Raw genomic sequence first — 6,047 nt, 5'->3', positions numbered from 1 at the left:
TGTACCTGTGTTGTTTCTTTGTCATCAGTTTTTTCACATGTCTAGCTATCTGTACACATTGACCTTTCTGTCCTCATCTAGGCATCTTCTCATTCTCTTCAATGGGACCTTTGTCCTTGTTCTCTCACAAACTAGCATGAAAATATTCATGAAACACAAACATTAGCTATAATTATATTAAGCTATTTATATAAAATTTACCCAGTTCAACCCAAACGTTTTAGTTATGAGTGCTATGTTTAACAAACAGGAACATTCAATTACTGCAGGAACCCAGACAGCAATGCTTGTGTTTATTTTTCAATGTCGGCCACCACTCTCGCTATTGACCCCAGCCTATTTGCCAATCCACTTGAATAAAGTGTGGTGAAACACATAATAATTATAGAGCTTACATCCTATTTGACTCTCCCACGAGATCTGGTGTTAACCATCATGGCTTACCACCTAATTTACAACTAGTCTTGGCAGAGATCATGGGTCCAAGTTCTTTTTTGGCATTATCTCAATATTTTTCCTGGACACCACAGCCATAATATTTAATATATTGACCTTCTAGGTTATAATCCTCTGTTAGTTAATCAGCAGTTAACACGGCACCATGTTACACACCAAATTTCATTAACAATAGTGGTTTTTGTCATTACCTGATGTCAAACAAAATTTATTACAGAATTTAGATAGAATACAATTAGATTTCATTAGCTTATATATGTTGTCAAGGTTAACGTTAGATACTCGAATGCAGAAAGCCCAGAGCTTTATGTAATGAAAAATGGAATGCACATATGTGCATAAACAAAATCAGGCATTTTGATGTCAATAGAATAAAATAGAATAAAAATGGTCAACACACTAGACAGTAGCAACAGAATGTTAATAGGATTCCTGCAATGTCAATTGTTTGTAAACCAATGAAAGGATTCAGGGCATAGTCTTGACGACACATAGGTATGGGAAAAGCCTATCTGTTACAAAACTGAATTATAGATCATTAAATCTCAAGATGTTTTTTTTGCATGCTACCTGAGTAGAATAGTGGAAATTAGGTATGTACATTTGGTTTCAAACAAATTGCATTTTGTCTGAATTTTGACCAATTGGTGGTTTGTCAGAATTCCTGAACTCCAAAATGCTATATGGACAGATCACAAAAAAAATAGCCAATGCACAAAAAAATGACAATTGATTGGCAGGCACTAAATGTTGATTTTATTCACAGTGACAAAGGGGAAAAAAGAGTAGTAGTAAAAAAGGTATAATATATACATATCAATATATACATATCAATGTGAAGTATTTCCCAGTACCCGTTCGGTTGTTTCCACTCCCTGCTATTTAATTCCCTTGGATTATTCGTTTATTTTTTGTTGTTAGGTAAAACATTGGTTTTACCGAACGGAGACCACCCTGGGTACTAATTAGAACGTGGAACACCGTGGAACTATATGAAAACCGCAGACTAATTGAATGCTCCTAGGTGGCTGCCATTTCGTGCATACGAACGCACGTGGTGAGACGGCGGCCATCTTGTCTCCTGAACGCGGGCAGCAGGACTTGGTCGTCGAGTGCCTGGAACTGTTTTGGGCATGGCACTCGCACGAATCACTGGTCTTTATGGAAGTCCCATATGTACTATTTCTCCATGGCGTTTGGGAGTTTCAAACTGGAATTATTATGCGATACCAGCAATATTTTACCCTGTGGATTATTGGTGATATTGTTTTATAGGAATAAGGGAATGACAGACGGTAACACATATTCAGACCGTCATAATAAAATGTAGTTTACTGCTCTTTTTCCTTCTTTTGGTTAGTTTTTCTCCCTTGATTTGTGAACCAAATGGAGTGAAAATGTGTACTGTAAAATATATAAATAATATTAACACTTTGCAGTATGCCAATTGGCCAATTTGCACACCATTATGGTTCGCCCATATCATTTTTCCCAAAATGATCACATGGACAAAAATAGTTTGAACCTAAACAAACCAAATTTGCAAACCCTTTTTCTGGGGTGGTGGGAGCAGTATGTAATCAGCTCTTCAACCTATAGTATATACCAACAATACATCCTACAATGGTATAGGTACATAGATGACATACTGCTCCTATGGACAGGCTCCATATCCACATTTAAACAATATGTAGAGTATTTAAATCAGAATGACCTCAATCTCACACTCACTCATGTGATTCATGAAAGCTGATAATCTTCTTAGGTCTAAAAATCACACTGTCATCAGATGGTGCCCTCCAAACCCAACTATATTGAAAAGCCACCTCCACCAACAGCTTTTTACATTGATAAAGTCACCATCCCCATAGGTTGAAATATTCTATTCCATATGGCCAGTACCTGCGAGCTTGCAGAAACTGTTCAGATGACACCAATTTTCTCCAAAAATGCCAAGAACTCAGACAAAGGTTTTGGTCTCTTGGCTACCCAAATCTGGTATTAAAAATAGCTTTCCTGTTCCTGTGGCAAACAATACATAGGAAAAACCTACCAACATTTCAGACGCTGCATACTTCAACATATTGGTTCAATCACCAACACTGGCAATCTTACACCCATTGCCAAACATCTCATCAACTTACACAACGCTGACCCAGATCACCTGAGATTTCAGGCCATAGAAAAATTAATCCTTAACTCATGCAAAGGTAATTTAAACCTGAAGTTACTCCAGAAAAAAAGATTAATCTATAAATTTAAAACGATGGCACCTAAGGGGTTAAATTAAGAATTTAACTTCACCCCATTCATTCATTGACGAATCAGCCTATTTTTGGATTTCTACTAATAACTTACAAATACACCCATATTGTCTTTATAATACTAAACCCTTCAGATCATTTTTGACAGTTAATATTATTCTGTATTACTTGATTGACCAACATCTAATTATGAATATTAGACATTACGAATCTTAAAATTACTAACAACTCAATGGTATATACACATTTTTTCACTTAGGTTCTACTTCAGATCCTTATACACACAACACACACCCAGCTGTTACCTCTTTATTACATACAGCATATATATAAAGAAAAGAATCTTGAAAGATTACAGAGATTGAAAACAGAGATTCACTTATTTCCACACTTAGTTACTTAAGAACTCATGGATGAATACTGTCAGTCAGTGGCGTACACACAACCCATGGGGCCCCGGTGCGAAAACTGATCTGTGGCCCCCCCCCCCGCTTACTCTGCGCGGGCTGGGGCCGCAACACATGGCGGGCGGGCACCTGGTCGCAGGGCTGCGACCCGTGCGACCGCGGTATGTACGCCAGTGCATGCATAAACACATACACTTAAAGGACCACTACAGACACCCAGATCAAATCAGCTCAATGAAGTGGTCTGGGTGCCAGGTCTCTCTAGTTTTAACCCTGCAGCTGAAAACAGCAGTTTCAGAGAAACTGCTATGTTTCACTGAGGGTTAATCCATCTCTAGTGGCTGTCTCATTGACAGCCGCTAGAGGATTTTCTGCGATTCTCACTGTGAAAATCACAGTGAGAAGACGCTGAACGTCCACAGGAAAGCATTGAGTAATGCTTTCCTATATGGGCGGTTTGAATGCGCGCGTGGCTCTTGCCACGCATGTGCATTCGGAGCTGAGAGGCGGATCGGGACGGAGAGATCCCCAGCGCCAAGGGAGCCCGGCGCTGGAGAAAGGTAAGTGCTTTAGACACACACACACACTCTCATGAACAGACGCACACATTTACTGACAGACACACACTCAGTGACAGACGCACACAAACATACTCAGTAACAGACACACACACTAACACACTCTAAAACTAACACACTCACTCACACTAACACACTCACTAACACACACTCACTCACACTCACTAACACACACTCACTCACTAACACACTCACTAACACACTCACTAACACACTCACTAACACACACAAAAACTAACAAACTAACACTAACACACTCACTAACACACACTAACACACTCACTAACACTCTCACTAACACTCTCACTAACACTCTCACTAACACACTCACTAACACACACTCACTAACACAATCACTCACACACTCACTCACACTAACACACTCACTAACACACTACCACTAACACACTACCACTAACACACTACCACTAACACACTCACACTAACACACTCACTAACACACTCACTAACACACTCTCTCACTAACACACAAACACAAACTAACACTAACGCACTCACTAACACACACTAACACTAACACAAACTAACACTAACGCACTCACTAACACTAACACACTCACTAACACTAACACACTCACATTAACACACTCACTAACACACACACTCACTCACTCACTAACACTCACACACTCACTAACACACTCACTAACACTAACACACTCACTAACACTAACACTAACACACTCACATTAACACTAACACACTCACTAACACACTCTCTCACTAACACACACACACACTAACACTCACTAACACACTCACTAACACACTCTCTCACTAACACACACTAACACACTCACTAACACACTCACTAACACTAACACTAACACACTCACTAACACACTCTCTCACTAACACACACACACACACACACACACACTAACACAAACTAACACTAACACACTCACTAACACACACACTAACACACTCACATTAACACACTCACTAACACACACACTCACTCACTAACACTCACTAACACACTCACTAACACACTCACATTAACACACTCACTAACACTAACACACTCACTAACACACTCACTAACACACTCACTAACACTAACACACTCACTAACACACTCACTCACTAACACACTCACTCACTAACACACTCACTAACACACTCACTCACTAACACACTCACTAAACACACACACACGTTTTTTCTGTTTTGTTTTTTTAATTTAATCCCCCCAGCCTCCTTACCTGTGTGAGAGCTGGGGGGATTCCCTGGGGTCCAGTGGTGTTGCTGGTCACCCGGCTGGCAGGCGCGCGAGGGAGCACTGTCCCCTGGGTGCTCCCTCTTCAGCTCCCTCGCGCGCCGCGTACTGATACCGGAGCCGGAAGATGACGCCGTTTTTCCAAACTAAAGAGATTAAAATTTTTTAACCTTTCTTCGTAACTAAAATGCTCCATTCCTTTTATCAATTTTGTAGCTCGTCTCTGCACTTTTTCTAGAAATAAATTTTCTAGAAATACATTTATATGAATGTGTATATATATTATATTTGTGGTATATCCAAGGCTATATAGTTTCAGTTGTGAGCATCTACTGTAACGGACAAATTGACACATGTAACTGCTACCAATGTAGCTTAGGTGTTACAATGCGTCTATGTTCGGATGCCAATAAAGTTTTCTGGCGCATTAATCTAGCCGCGCATGCGCATTGGACATTTCCCGATAGTTATTGGGGGCAGGCACACAGGTGTGTGTTCCGGCAGCAATCTTGACGGAAGCCGGTGTCCGTATGCGCATGCGCTAGAGCAAGATTGGGTGCGAAATTTGGAAGATAAGAAGAGACGCCGGAAAACAGAGATCATTCACAGCTCCTGAGGAAGTCCCGAACAAAGCGGGACGAAACGCGTTTAACCAACCGAATCATCCAGCTAGCAGTCCAAAGACCCTATTATCACCATTACGGATCCAGTTGCAAGTATTTTCCAGCCCTGGAAGTCGCGACCAGTGGCTGCATAGTTCATCTTTTTACTTTACACTGGTTAGCTGAGTGGTTGATGCTGGGCACTTGTTCCCAGGTCTTAAAATAGGACTGCTTCCATACTGTTATGGATATTATTTATGTTTTGTTTTTTTTAAATATAAATATATACATATATTGCACTTTTTGATGTAGAATAAATTTTATATATTCATAATATTTTTTTACTATTTCGTGTTCCTCACAGAGGATTGTTTCCCTGGTGTTTAGCTCCCTCCAGGACACTGTTTTCTTTAGCGTCTAGCGCCCCCATTAGGTGGGATTTTTCCCACCTTCTTTCTTCTATATTTGGTTTTATAGGTTATTGGAGTGTACCTATA

The sequence above is a fragment of the Pelobates fuscus genome, chromosome 7 (assembly GCF_036172605.1).
Source record: "Pelobates fuscus isolate aPelFus1 chromosome 7, aPelFus1.pri, whole genome shotgun sequence".
Classification (NCBI taxonomy): Eukaryota; Metazoa; Chordata; class Amphibia; order Anura; family Pelobatidae; genus Pelobates; species Pelobates fuscus.
The sequence above is the reverse complement of the archived record's forward strand: the minus strand, read 5'-3'. Positions refer to the sequence as shown.